Consider the following 16,512-nt stretch of genomic DNA (forward strand, 5'->3'; position numbering starts at 1 on the left):
TGGAAAAAGAGCTGTGTTTGAGTCAATAAATATTAATTTTGAAAAAAAAAATCATTTTTTAAATTAAGAGCAATAACAATAACAACTCATTAGAGGAAAATATTGTACAGGACGTCTCCATGACTTATATACCTCACAGAAAATGAAGAAAATGATGAGAACATTAATAATAAAGTCAACTATGGAATAGTTGTTGTTTTTTTAAATATATAAATAATTTAGATTTAGTAGGACCATTCTAGCCCATAGTGAGATAATTTTTAAACACTAAGATTATTCTGAAGAACATCAGCATAAGGGAAAATCAATGGTATAATAATAATAATAATAATAATAATAATAATAATAATAATAATAATAATAATAATAATAATAATGGTAAAATAAAGGAATTTAGGGAGACTGGCTTGACTTATAAAATAGAGATCATTTAAAAGTGTGTGCGTGTGTGTGTGTGTGTGTGTGTGTGTGTGTGTGTGTGTGTGTGTGTGTGTGTGTGTGTGTGTGTGTGTGTGTGTGTGTGGAGGGTGGGGGGTTGCTGTCTCTGACTGATTGTGCGTCTGCTGCAAGTTCCCTGTAGCTGAAAATGACAATATGGATAGATCATTTACTTTATAGAAGTTATAAATTGTTGATTTTTTTTCACCAGCCCTTCTGTAAAAAGACTGCAGCTGTTACAACCACATACCTCACTGACGAGGACAGGGATTAACTAGTCTGTCATGACATAATTGCAAGCCTGTGATATAGAGACAGGGGTTCATGAGGAATCAGCAAGGAGGCTCACACGAGTGCAGCATGAGCGTCCCACTGGGTTTCCATCCCACCCACAAGCCAGTCCCCCCCTTCCCTGAAACATACTTTCTGCATTGCACCAGCACCCCTTATCTGTCTCCGGTGTTTATTAAGTTTTCCCTGATGCTGGCACTTCTTTCTCTTAATGGCACAGGTTGCATTTCCTGTCCTTATCATAATGGTCTCACAGGTGTCATTGTCATGAAACAGGAGCAGTGAGCTGGAATATTTTAGCTAGAGCCTGAATAGGAGACAAATGCTGCCCATAAAGGACAGCTTTAGCACAATGACTCTACAGAGCACTATAACTCCAGCTGTGTGTAACAGACCGCGTGTCTGTTGTGGCATTCGCCATCTACTGCACATCAGTTACGAGCTCAGAATGAGACAGAGGAAGCTGAAAAAGGTTTATAGAGGTTTGAAAAAGGTTTGTAGAGGAATGGCAAATGATGAGAGCTGAACAAACAGCTGCTGGGAACTGTGGGCTTAGCAGTGACTGTAGAGCCATATGATTTCTATAATATATTTTTCTTTTATTTTAAATAGCCCTAAGGTTGTACTTAAACTACACTGTGAACGAAAAAGACATTGTAAGTGATGTTTATTAATACTGCAGAAGACAGGATTATTCATAACTTGATGTATGAGGTATGTACAGTAGCAACAAATGAAATCTGTTTTAATTCATCATTCGGACAGCATAGGTATTCATATATTGCTTATTTCTAGCCCTTATAGTAAAATGTTTTCTTATTGACAACATGAGTAAGTTTGGACACACTGCTTCATGTGATTATTTAGTGGCTCAATATTCCAGACACTGATGTATTGACAGTGATGCCTGCACCGCCTACAAGTCTAGTTCCTCCCCATCACAATTTCTGGTTAAATTCTGTTAAACTCTGGTGCATATACGTACTTACAACTGCATATCATCTTAAGGCCTCACAAATGTGCATGGAAAGCACAAAGCGACTCATTAACTCTTTTGTTTTTACACGATTTTAGAGCAATCATGCTCAATAAGATCACCTCACCTCTCGTTGCGTCGTACAACGTTCCCCTTTCGCTTGTGCTACACGTGGCATGGAAACTAATGATGTCATCGACTAAAACACATGTGCAGGGGACTTCAATTTCTGAACAAGTGCAAGCTGCATTCACATTCAAGGGAATCATATTCGATCCGATCCGCATGACAGCTTTCGCATTAGTAATATTTCACGCAAACCATGCTTTAAACAGAGAAAATAAAAAATGAATGAAGTAAATCAGTTTCTGACATCTGACTTCGGTGTGACCTTGACCCTGTTTGGAACCAATTAAAAAAATGAATCAGTTCTTCTGCTGGTTACAGTCGTAACTCCATATAAATCATAGAAATTTTCATATTCTTTGTGATGGTAAAGAAAAAACATCTCAGAGTGGCAGAGGCTGAAATTTGAAATTATTTTTTTTGGACATTTTTGAGACATAATGAATGAAATATTTTCTAAGTAAATAATAATATTTCTAAATAACATCTAAGTAAAAGGTATTCTAACCTCACTCCCAGTGCTCCTGAGAGAGGGTCTGGATCCCTGACAGGACTGTCCAGGATAAAGTGCTTAGAGAAGCAGAATGAATATATGACAATGTAGAAAGTTTCATGTGAACTACAATGAATGGCAAATCCATTTTAATAGTTTATCTTATCTTGATTATTAATGAGATAATTAAAGTCGGCCCAATAATGCATGTTCGCTAATGTCGAATTTTCTACATTACATACATTTAGAAAGGACTAAATAGTTCAGTTTAATCAAAAGTGCTCAGAACAGGCTCTCTATTTCTAGCTGTGTGCCTTTCTATTGGATAATAGAAAGCACTAAAAGGTCATTAAACCATCTCTCAAAATCATTTAATATTTGGTGCATTAACTGTTTCACTTGTGTCTAGTGTTCGGGTTCAGAAACTATTACAGATCAACTAAACATAGACAGAAAAGCTTCATCGGAAGGCAAAGATTATTCAGAAATTATGCAGCAAATTTTACTTTAAACGCTCGCTCAATGTAGTTAAAACACATCGGGGAAAATAAGCTCTGAAGAGGAACAACACATTCATCAAATGCTCCAGGCGAGCAAATCCAAGCAACAAGGCATCAAATCAGTAGCTGTGCCCGCACGCTGAGAGGCTAGATTATATCTAAATGTCTTCCTGTAAACTGTAATGATTAACTGATGTGTTGGAAGTAATTCACATCATTAGATTTCTACCGTAAAGGCATTAATCAATTACAGCTTATTTATTTATTTATTTATTTTTAGCAAACACTAAACATCATTAGAGTGCTAAGAAGAAAAAAAAACGCTAGCGAATAGAACAATGTTAAGCAATTAATCCTATTAGCAGAGAGACCGAAAGTGACCGAAAGTCGGTCACACCTCAGGGGTCACAGTCCTGAGAGAAACCCAGCCGTGACATGATCACGAGAAGGCGCAATTAGTGTCACAAAGCAATCAAATCTTCTCCTCTGCTTAATGGATTAACTGGCAGTTAGAGCATTGGGGTCTGCATCTACAGGCTAGAGCAAGAAGAAGTCCGAGAAGCATAAGTGCCACTTATAGTGCGGGGCTGTGAACAGCAGGAAATGATTTACGACACGGCCTGACGCAACCTGTATTATAATTACAGCAATGTGATGAGCAATCCCTAGGGCTTGTCACTGTCTGTTTCTCTGACAGACTTTCGATTGTCGTTTTAAACCGCGGTCCAATGAGAATTATACTTCTGACGTCATATTGGTAATATTGGAGACCTGTAACCGTAGCTCAAATGAGCTCAGATTCTGAGAAAGCAAAGGACATTTCGATTCCTCCTTGGCTTTTACTTAGGATCATGAATCTTAGTCTTGTCTTCTTGCCAGGGTCAGAGGCAATCATGCTAGAAATGAGGTTTTCAGCTCTAATCCTCAGCATCCTTTGTCCTATGCTGTGCTTCCAAATGCAACAAGACTACAATTCCCAGTAGGGCCGCACATCGATACAGATACTGGACTGGGTACCATACAGTATGATACCATGTGCTGACATTTCTACACACCTGTTTTATTGCTCCTTTTCCCTCTTTTTGAATAAGTCATATACAAGGCATAAATTTATATAAGAAATTTCTGGAATCTTCCACTCATTTTAACAATCATGCTCACTGCTCTCAGCTCACTTGTCCTTTGTTGCAAGAAAATTTCAACAGTATTATTTTATACAATCACAGGTTTCCCCCATTTACTATCAGACCACAGTGCAGTCTGTAAACTACTATTCAATATCAAGAGCTTCAATCCAATAGCAACTCTACTGAAAAACAACAATAAAAATGTAATTTGTTTAGCGGTTAGTTTGTTCCATGCTAATGTTGTTCAAATCAGGGCTCTGTGTTGCACTTGGAGAGAATGAGTTGTCGCATGTAGTAGCGTGAACACTATTGTGAGGGTGGAGGTGCAAACTGGAACTTGGCCACTAAATTCAGACCAAAATGGGCAAATTTTGGTAGGAAACTTAATACATGCACAGAACCAACACAGAAAAGAGAGAAAGTGAAGAAGAAGAAAAAAAGTCATACATAATCCGCCCACAACCAGCTCGCGAATGGTCCTCGTCGAATGAAACCGGAAAAATAATCCTTCTAATTAACTGTGCCATTTTTATCTTTGACTTATTTTGTATAATTAAAAAGGCATTCCACATGCACAAGAATTATTTGTGTGTGTGTCTATGTGTGTGTGTGTGTGTGAGTGAGTGTATATTAGATTTGAGCACAGTTCTAACCCTTAGTGAAAGCAACAAAGCAGTGACTTTGTTGAGGCAGTAAAAATAGCAGTGTTGTGTAATGCAGAAGAACAGAAGAGAAGGTTTGGAGGTTTGGATGCAGGTAGAGAGTGGGGTTGCTATAACATCAGTAAAGCGCTGCTTGCTGGATCTGAGCTCAGAGAGAGAACAGGGCAAAAGCCATCCGCTTGCTCTTCCTCCTCCACACAGCTCTTATGTGCACTCTCTCTCTCTCTCTCTCTCTCTCTTTCTCACTCTCTCTCTCTCTCTCTCTCTCACTACTGTAGTCAACAGAGATGAGATATTTTTGTGTGTTAACTTCCAGAAGAGAACAACATGGAATCTTCTCTCAGCGTGTGCAGTGTCACCTTGCCAAAAACCCCACAAAAACAGTCCAGCACTGGCAGATGACCAGAGCTCTATTCTGATAACTGCTCCATGTTTGGCTGTTGAATTGGAATTTCTGTAGTGACTAATTATAAGGTGATGTTTGGACTAATGTAGGTGTCAGCTGTCACTACCTGGATGGTGGCTGGAAATCAGATAAGAATTCTCTCAAAATGCTCCAAAACTAAATTTAATGGTAAACTGAAACCAAATATTAAGAGCCAAAAGTAAGCTCACTGGATATTATGGCAGGAATTTTATGACAGCACACACATTCATGTTACATTTAAGCATTTGGAAGACTCTTATTCAAAGTCACTTACGTTCATCTCATTTATACAGTTGAGCTGTTGAGGGTTATGGGCTTTGCTCAGAGGCTCAAGAGTGGCAGCTTAGTGTTCCTGGGATTTGAACACACACCCTTAAATTCAAAAGTAGTTTAATATCCAAACTATTGAGCTCCCACTTCCTGAATTTTATGCACACACACAGACACACACACACACACACACACACACACAGGTGGGAACATTTTATGCTGCACTGCACCAAAATGAAATTGTGAAAATCCACAAGTTAAAATGAATTTCATTTTGAACCAGATTGTGGTGGATAAAACACATCACATAACTGGAATAATACGACTACAGAGAATAATAAATGCATAGTCACATAAACAGTCTCCTCACCCTTTTGACACATGCTCCAAAACCCAGCAGAGTGCTCAGGGGGGAGTAGGTTATAGCTCCTAGCCCTCTGAGCTGTTCTGCTAAGTGCCCGATCTAATGAATCTGATACTACAAGCACATGATGAGGATAATAGGTGGCTATTTTCATTTGCTCTCTTCCTCTCACTCAGGAGCCATTAATCACATCCTCTCCCTTCCTCTGAAAAGCCACTTTCTTTTCTCCACTTTTTTTTTTAAACTCTGCCCTCCGCATAGGGCATATGAGCAGAATCAAGGGCTGCACAAATCAGATTAAAAAATACATAACATACTCTAACGGAGAACTACGACCCGGCAGAGCTGAAAGAAATGTGATTAAATAGCATTTGTGAAATAAAGATGTATGAGGTGATCACGGACCTTCAGGAACAGGGATCGAGGATTGTTTGACTCATGTGGAAACTATACCAGTACAAATCAAAAGTTTCAGCCCTTTTTCTGCGTTGAGGCAAGGCATTTTTTTAAATGATGGTTTTAAATATAAAAGGAAAATCCAATGCATTTCATTATAAGGCCATTAGTATCTAATAAATACTGATTAATTATACAGAGGGGGAACGGTGGCTTAGTGCTTAGCACGTTTGCCTCACACCTCCAGGGTTGGGGGTTCGATTCCCACCTCCGCCTTGTGTGTGTGGAGTTTGCATGTTCTCCCCGTGCCTCGGGGGTTTCCTCCGGGTACTCCAGTTTCCTCCCACGGTTCAAAGACATGCATGGTAGGTTGATTGGCATCTCTGGAAAATTGTCCATAGTGTGTGAGTGTGTGTGCCCTGTGATGAGTTGGCACTCCATCCAAGGTGTATCCTGCCTTGATGCCCAATGACACCTGAGGGCTCCCTGTGACCCGAGAAGTTTGGATAAGTGGTAGAAAATGAATGAATGAATGAATGAATGAATGAATGAATGAATGAATGAATGAATAATTATACAGAAACATATGAGACAGATGTTTCTGACAGACAGAATCCTCAGCAGTAGACATAATACCCTACATCACTATCAGCAAGCCTTTAGTGTTTTTTTTAAATAGTAGTACCTGATTAAATGCATGTGTAATTACGTTGTGGTCTGACAGAGCAAGTTATCAGTTCTTAAATACAATATGCATAAAAATGAGATCACACGATTTCAGCTGAACCCTCATTATGTCTCCATTCAACAGTACCTCAATAAAGAGACACGTGACACTGTCTCTATTACGTTCAGGCTATTTAAATAGTTGAATATGAAAGTTATTCAGATCACTGATAGCTCTTATGTTATGTCAAGTTATAATGAGCTTAATAACAGTAGACAGATGGTGCTAGCTTAGTGGGTAATAAGCCAATGACTGGAAAATGAGTGATGGAAAATAGTGAGTGAAAAAATGAGTAATTTAAAAAAAAAAAAATAAGAAGAAGAATTGTCTGAGAATTGTGTCTGAATTGGACCAACTAGTTTAATTAGAAGTTGTAATAAACCTACTTCATTATTACAAACACCTCGTTTTAGTAATCGTATATATTTAGCTCAGGTGTTGTGTGTGCATCCACATGCTAGGCTAAATAAAAACAATAAAGGACAAGCACAGATTAGTCTGATACTGAACTCCCGCAGGGCTTTCAGAAGCTAACGCTGAAGCAGAACATATCAGTCCTTTGATCCACATGGGGAAGACAAAAATGTCAAAAGGGAATTTAAAGCACTGCTAAGTATCGATCTGATGCCCTGGTGTATATTGATCTACTGTCCCTCAATGGCCAGTATGCACATAAAGTAAGAGAATCATCCTCTCGGGGGGATTTTTAATGACTGTGTAATGTCTCGAGACAACAATCTGACACAGCGAGCGGTTATGGAACCGTCCGTCTAGACCTTGAACGCAGCATTAAACGATGTGTGACATTTTAGTTTAAGACTTGCTTATTAATACTAAGAAAGGGGAAAGCTTATCCTCACTATAGATAATACTGTAGAGAATATTAATTCTTTTATTGTGGTATTTATTTTCTGACCCTAACTGAGATCCACATTTATTTTATTTTATTTGACTGCAAACAAAAAATAACTTGACTTCATTGTGCACTTGGGCTGATTCTCACTGACTTTAAATAAACCACAGAAATAAAGGTGATCTGACTTGAACTATGTCAGCAAGAGCATTTAAAACTTCACAGCCTGCAAAAAATGTACTCCTTTAAATCCAGCGATGCTCCATAAGCCATGCTGTGTCAGTCAGAATAAACCCAAACCTGCCAAAACCATGTTTATCCATCACTAACAAGCACAAATGCAAATTAAACAAGACAGGAGCCTCATTTTGCCGGACAGCCATCATTTACGGTCAACATTTATCATGCAAATTGTCAGTTGTAGCTGGAGCGCTAAGTGGATGTTGGAATTGAAACCTGCCTTGGTGACTAGAGCTGCCGTGGCCTAAAATATGGCATCTATTGTATATTCCATGTATATTCTCACAGGTAAATGACACTTGGTACCAGCACCTGGAAATCATGCACCCAGAAATAAACTGGGCAAAAAAATCAGGCAAATCTACTGGAATTCAAATCATGATCTCACAAAAATTCCTATCCCATTAGCCTTTATTCTGTTACATTGCTGTCTGTATCCATTTGTATTACTGTGCTTTATCCTTTACTTGAAAATGGAAAGGAAGACAATAGAACAAAAAACAATCAATATTAAAATAAACTGTAATCTTAAATTATTCTATAAACTTGATTAAGTTTATTAATTAATCTATATCGGATCCTGGAGAATCTGTTTCTATCTGATGAGAATAATGGTGCATTTATTTTTATTAAATAACATTTAGCAACTACAATAGTAATAGATTTATAAATATCTGTATGACGTGGTGGACTGGAAAAGCCTCTCACATGCAGGGGGAAGTGGTGGCTCAAGCACTTAAGGCTCCTTTGGGCCCTTGAGCAAGGCCCTTAGCCCTCTCTCGTCTATGACTCCAAACTCCAAAGATAAGATATGTAGAGAAAGAATTTCTCTGTGCTGTAATGTAAATGTCAGAAAATAAATGGCTTCTCTTTCTATTCCCTTCTACATGGTAAGAAGTTCTACAGAGTAGTTACATAATAAAAAGTTAAATTTTCTTTATTTGCATTCACGTTGTGAGGAATGTGATCGAGTTTTCCTTTCACTGCAAGTAATAAACTGTATATAACTTTGCACGTGACAAAAACGTGAGAATTTTGGTTAGCACTTTCTTTCTTTCGTTCTTTCTTTCTTTCTTTCTTTCTTTCTTTCTTTCTTTCTTTCTTTCTTTCTTTCTTTCTTTCTATGATCTATGAAGCATGAAAGGGATGAAAAGGTTACTATCCTGAAGATTTAGTTTCTACGTTCGAAGCCTTTTATTTCCTTTGAATTGACATTTATTTACAACACTAAGAATCACTTCATTCAAACAGATTTTATAACACTGATCATTTATCACTATTCTCTTAAGCACCACTTGCCATTTATACAAATTACGAACATTCAACTGAGTAACTCCTAAACATAGTAGTATATAATATTCTTTATTATAAAATCCAAAATGATCCAAAATAATATTTATTTCCTGTGAGTTGCTTTTTTTCTGTCTGTGTTTCTTGGTGTGTTGAAACTGTTGTTTAATTTCGCATCACTGTAATCCTCATTCTCTCATTTCATTAATCTGTATCCAGATCGTATGCTAATTTAACCCTGACACACTTCTTGACATGATGTTATTGGAAGATAAACGTCATTGTGATAACAGTAACGTCGCTTCACGTTGCACTGCTTCGCACAAGCCTGTTAATTATTTTCCGACATCGGCGCTCCATGGGTTTTAAAACAAGGCAGGCTGATATCCTTCTCCCCCCAGCACTTAAATCCTATTTTTATCTGAGCTAAAGTAAAAAGCACTGAGCACTGTTGAATCACACTTACATAATAAGTAATTAATGTGATACATAGCATCATAAATATTATAACATTTGAAGCCTAAATGGGAATCCATAATTCATCATATCTACACAGTGGGATGTAAAAATAGGCCTCTTTCTTGATGGTAATAATTAATTGAGGACTGTGTACATTCTTTAGCAGATCTTTTGACAGAGAGTGAAGGCCTCTGCATGTAAAGAGTAAAATATTCAGTGACATTTTACTGAAAAACAAGCGCTGGGGGAAAAGAAATGTCAAAATCTGGCATTTTTGTTCGCTAGGCAAACTTTCCAGGAAGCTACAGCGCATCCTGCATGTACATATGAGCTTCTGCATAAAGAAGCTCAGGGATTAAAAAAAACAAGGTAAACTTTAGCGCCATTAGATTTATTCCAGAACAGTCAGGAAAAAAGCATGTGGGCAAGTCGTGGCCTAATGGTTAGAGAGTCTGACTCGTAATCCTAAGGTTGTGGGTTCGATTCTCGGGCCGGCCACGACTGAGGTGCCCTTGAGCAAGGCACTGAACCCCCCAACTGCTCCCTGGGCGCCGCAGCATAAATGGCTGCCCACTGCTCCGGGTGTGTGTTCATGGTGTGTGTGTTCACTGCTGTGTGTGTGCACTTTGGATGGGTCAAATGCAGAGAACAAATTCTGAGTATGGGTCACCATACTTAGCCGTATGTCACGTCACAAAAAAGGGAACTAAAATGTACTTGTCTTGAATGGACCTCTATACTACCTTTACCTAAAAGGTGTGTGTAGTGTACCTTTAAAACTTTACTCTAAAAACAATGGTCCATTATAGTACCTTAAATAATTTTTAAAAGTACGCTCTGTCCACATTCCAGGTGAATATGTATTAAAGTACTTGAAAAAAAGCACCTGTAGAGTACCACCCAAGTGACAAGGAAAGGTACTTAGTGCCTGATTCAGTGTAAACATAAATGCAGGTTAGTCTCACTAGAAAATCTTTCAGTAATGTCATTTACTGTAGTTCAGTGTCAGGCTTTGTGCATTCAGAAAACCACCCACAGCTGCATTAACGCTACTTATGATAATTCCAAATGTGTTTTGTTTTCCCACATGGAAGTGACTATATGCTTTTCACAAAGCTTCTGCTTACTGTAATATGTAGACGTCGGTCATAAATTCCAACAGTACGAACACCTTTCCTTCCTTCCCTCCTACCTACCTTTCTTTCCCCCTCCCTTCTGCCAGCCATACACAGTCTCTCTTGGTCTGCCTCTCTGAGTCTATCTCCCCTGAGGAATTCTCGCTTAAAAGCCAGACGTTCTCTTCATAATGACAAACATCCTCCGTATAAGAAAATGGCACACCTGGGACACTAGTCTGCCTCGCTATGACGCTAAACACTGTAATGTAACGGTCCTTACTAACCCCACCAGAGCCAATTAAGCGCTTGAGGAATCTGAAACACAAGCACACACACAAGCGCACACACACACACACACCCACACCCACATACACAATGCGCTAATCTAATGTCTTACATTTCCAGCAAAACTGCAAAGCTTTAACAAAACATGCCAGATGGATTCCACGGTCACTGTTTACATGTCACCAGGTATCTCTCAGCCTGTTGCTGCAATGCGCTTCTTGCTAATTATTTCTTGCAGGCAATTATTATTATTATTTACTGAAGTTGCTAGCTGAAATGTAATATTCTAAGCATTTTTTTTTTGCAGTCCTAAGGCACTTCTCCTGCATGTCTATTATTGACATCACCTTTATACTGTATATATATATATATATATATATATATATATATATATATATATATATATATATATATATATATACGTGTATATATATATATACACACACACACACACATATATATATATATATATATATATATATATATATATATATATATATATATATATATATATATATATATATATATTTCATAATTGGAATCCTATTTCTGTGTGTCTATGTGTGTGTGTAAGGGTGAGTGTGTGCATGTGTGCAGGGGTGTACTGCCTTCTTCTATATTGCTTCCATACAGTCTATATCTTTCCCATTCAATTTAACTAGAAAGACATTTAAACATGCGGTTATTGCACTGTCTTTGGCAAATTTATTGCTTGATACTTCAACCGAGTTTCTACACCAAGATGTAATAATACATTAATAAATAAATAAAAAACCTCCCTGTTTCTAGAATGCAGCCACCAAAGATGGTTAAAAATAGCTTCAGCATATTTCATCGCCCATTTCTGTGCATCCTGACTTTATTATGATTCGATCTGCAATTAAACGGAGAGTCCGCGGATTATGAAATCTGTTACAGCTCACCATGGAAACTAGAGTGGATCAAGTGTGAAGAAGGCGACTGCTCCAGCTTCAGTGACGGCTGCTGTTCCCATTACAGCAGTGGACTGATGGGGGGAGATACGCAGGCGCTATCTGTAACCCCTTGGACTGGGGGCAGAGGGAGGGAGGGGGATTAATCCAGGTAATGTCCATTCTCTACCTGGTGATGGGCAGCCCACTGCAAACACAAAGAGCTAAATGAACTTCTATAAATAGAGCTGGGGTGAAGAGGAGCTCTGGTGCTTCTTGTTTGATAATATTTCTAGGCATATGTGTGCTGCAGGAGGATTTTTAGACCTTCCCTAAAGTGTTTCAGTTGATTTTCTGAGCAATACATATACACGCTGATGGATAAAGCAGAGCTGTATGTCTACAAAACATAAAAATTGGAAGTCCAAAAAAATTTTTTTTCAGATTCATCTGCCAGAGATGAAAGTGCTGAAGACAAAAATCTATGAGACAACATGAAGAAATGAAACCCTGTTGTTCTGGTGATTAGTGTTTTTATAATTCAGTACCTTTCAGGAACTATACACTGTGACGAAAGTGAAAGTGACGTGACATGCGACAGTGACCCATACTCAGAATTTCTCAGAAGTTCTCTGCGTTTAACACATCCAACATGCACACACACAGCAGTGAACACACACCGAGGACACACACCCAGAGCAGTGGGCAGCCATTTTTTTATGCTGCGGCGCCCGGGGAGCAGTTGGGGGTTCGGTGCCTTGCTCAAGGGTACCTCAGTCGTGGCCAGCCTGAGACTCGAACCCCCAACCTTAGGGTTAAGAATCAGACTCCCTAACCATTAGGCCATGACTTCCCCCATTGTAAAGTCAAACAATACTAAGTGTGTTCAATATGAAAATACTGTAAAGAAGAGTCCTGGGATGAGCATAGCACAGTCTTTATGATCGAAGAAGGTAGTAAGTAAAATGTATGGTGAAACTATCCACTGAAGAAAGAAAGAGCCTTTGGAAGCATGGATTTTGGGAGTGCAAATCTTTAGGGCAAGAGCAAGCATTTAAAAAAAAATCACAAGATACATCAATAGTATCTGTAATATCCTGGTATCACACATTCTCATTCACACCTAGGGGCAATTCAGAGTGACCAAATGGCGTGATTTCTGGGAGCTGAATCCAAAGTGCCCGGAGGAAATATATATGGAAATGGGGAGAACGTGTAAAGCTCTGTATAGACAGTAACTCAAACTCGAGATGGAAATGAAGGTCCTTAGAGCTGTTAGGCCGAAATGCCTCCTGCTGCACCACAGTGTAGACTTTTGTTGTATGACTGTACATTTGTTGTTTTTCTTTTGTGGTTGTGTAGCAGATGCTTGAATGCAGTTAGAACTACAATAGTGAGTGTGGACGTAAATCACATATGCCACAGCACTGATTTAAAGACTCGCTCTAGCCTATTTGGATTTGACTCATGACCAGGTCATACCTAATTTGCATAGAATTGAGAATTTAAACTCCCACCTCTGAACTGTTGCATTGTTACTTGCCTCCGTCACTGCAATCATGGCTTTGTGTTGTTCACGTGCACCAAAATGAACGGTAGCCTGTCGCTTTGTCCTGTGGGGTTTTAATCAAGACAATACAGCAAAAGCCCTCTTTATACAGAAAAATCTCATGACAATTGTGCAAAAGTGCAAAAGTATTTATTAAATTCTGTGGAAAACTGCATCCTTTTATATACAATACATCAGACCATCCCACACACACACACACACACACACACACACACACACACACACACACACACAGAAAATTATACCCTTCTCTTAGATGTGTGAGGTACAGTAACAGGCAGGCTAACATTAACAATGTGCTTCTCAATTGGATCACAATTGGCCTGTCAGTCAACAAAGATCTCAGAAACTCTCTTCCATCTTTATCATAGGACCCAGGCTTGAATTTATGCACGGAGCCCAACAACACCTGACACTTACTGCCCTTATTGCGTTTGGAGTCAAAAAAGGCTACTCTCTCAGGGACATTGAACAAACACTTTAGACGATCTCACAGTTAGCCTTCGGTGGAAACAATCAGAGCACTAGCCGAAAATGAAAAGTGGTTGAATTCTTAGAATCTGTGCTTTAGCAACGTAAGCAATGAAGATCGGATCATCATGTGTCAATGAAACAGATTATGAAGTCCAAATTGGAACTGTAGTCAGAAGTGTTAACATGAAGTGTATTGTAAAACCAAACATAACCACTTCTAACCAAATGGTCCAAGTCATAAATTAACCTTAATCTTCAAGCATTAAGGTAAAGTGAGGCTCTTTATTGTCCATAAATAGAATGAAATTTAGCGTAGTAACTCTCAGTGAGCGACGAGGACATTTAAACATAAAACTCATTCAAAAGAAATTAAATTAAGAAGATAAGTAATAAATAAGCTTAAGTAAACAGAGTACATTGTGAAATATAGATAAGATTGCACATACGAGTAATGCCTTGATTAGTAACAAGACCTTTACAATTATTAAAAAAAAAAAAAAAAAGTTAATGAATTGTATAATGATCTCTTCATTACAGTTCAACTCATGATGAAATAATCACAGGGGATGAAGATTTGATGCTTGTCTGCGATGGTGTGATGTACAAATTGTGTACAGTATGTGACAAACAACCATCTTAGGTCACTGGGCTGTCAATCAGGACAGAAAAGAACAGCAGCTGCCTCATCTTTAAAACAGGCAATTAGACAGGGCACACCTAACCTTCTCCATGCTCTACCACGGTTAGACATTAATTAGCACCCCTGTAAGTGATTCACACGCATAAATAAGCTCATCAAAATTACATAAGCACCAGACACATATTCAGACACCTGAAACACACACACACACACAAACACACACACAGAGGAATCACGGCTGCATCGGCAGAAGGAGATTGAATGGAGATATTGACAGAGCAAACCTTGGCTAAGTTTAAGCACTCCTGCGTAATTAGAAAGCTCATGTAATAGCACATGGATTCTGCTGTGCTGTCATCACTGTCTTCAAATGAACAAATGATTAAATAGAGATTGACCTCTGAAGCCCTATATAATCAAATCTGTCTTGTCGTTCTCAGGTGTGGATTGACCTTAGCACTCCTTCTGCTTGAAAGTAATAACCACTGTGAAATGCGCTCCCTATACAGTCATGTGGACAATCATAGAAATGATGTTCAGTGACACTTTTCCTTTCACTAGCACTGAAAATGTCCATCTCCTGCCTTAAACTGCCGTTCAGCTACATTAAAGACGCCGTCTCTCTCTTTGAGTTTCCATTCTGACACTGGCTGCATGGTTTATGCTTGAAGGAGATTGTTATAGCCGGAGGAGGAATGGTCTAGGTTTGAAGTGTTGCTTTAAAAGAACATGCCTGTAAGATCGTCGTCCTGACATGGTGGAGGATCTGATCATCGCAGAAATGTCATCCACTGCACTGTAGGGGTGGTGAGAGATGGAGATGGTGTATAATTTATGACATGGCACGTAGAAAAGCAGCCGGCTGAGGTCTCATTACTGCACAGCGAGGGATTTTTTCCTCTCCATCCTGATCACTTCTGGTGCTAGACACAGACCATCTGCTTTAATCCCACCAGCAGTACTTAACCCTGGTCCAGCTTCACTGAATCCTGCATACAGCATTTCTGACTGATGGTGAATATTGCTAGACCAATCATAAATGTGTTAGCTAGCTGACTGGCCAAGTAAAAACCCCAGTGAGCTGCCTTTGTGTTCCAGTTGCTTGAGAACCTAACTGACTAGGATAATAATGTAAATGAATAGCATACGGCCAACAAGTTTGCTAGTACAGTAATACAGAAGGGAAACAATCAAGTTTATGCTTATTAGTATGTTAATAATTTGCTGGTCAACCTTTTGGTGTGACGTTCTCTCCTCGCGTCACATACTGTATAAACATATTACTATTATTTATTTTTTTCATCATGGCTTCCACATACATACTTGCTCTGATTCGAGTTCTAGGTCTGATGCGAGCTTGTTCCTGATAAATCTGAATTAATTAATTTTCAGATTAATTCAATTTGAATTAATTATTATTTTTTTATTACAACCTGACTGAAATTGGCTGATTTAATGATCAAAAACTGTAAAATGTTAATGCTTTATTTTATTCAGATTTCTCCTTTTTTTGGTTATTTTTATAAATAAAATACTAATGACCGTCACATGAAATCTGCTCGTCCCGTATGTCTGAGCTAGTGAAAACTTAAAGGAACTCTATCACTAACATCTGCAGTCTATGTACAATTATTATACACAGCAATTTCAACACATCTTTGGACTAGCTTATCTAAGACCAGTTATTTAATTTTAATAACAAATGCTTAAAAATATTGCTATCTCACAAAAATTCAAAACTACAACCATTTTACTGTGATAATAAATGCCTTAGGATTACACAAACATGAAAGAATACCATATAGCAACTCTGTTCTTATGTAAATTTATCCAACAAACACCAATTACTTTTTTCAACGCTTACTCAAAGGCATA

General features: G+C 38.4%; 1 protein-coding gene across 5 annotated transcripts in view; it reads right to left on the bottom strand.

Annotated features, from left to right (window-relative positions):
* pde4d (phosphodiesterase 4D, cAMP-specific) overlaps positions 1-16,512 on the bottom strand; it is a 153,683-nt gene that overhangs the window by 67,509 nt on the left and 69,662 nt on the right. The window lies entirely within an intron of this gene.

This window comes from Tachysurus fulvidraco, chromosome 14 (assembly GCF_022655615.1).
Source record: "Tachysurus fulvidraco isolate hzauxx_2018 chromosome 14, HZAU_PFXX_2.0, whole genome shotgun sequence".
Classification (NCBI taxonomy): Eukaryota; Metazoa; Chordata; class Actinopteri; order Siluriformes; family Bagridae; genus Tachysurus; species Tachysurus fulvidraco.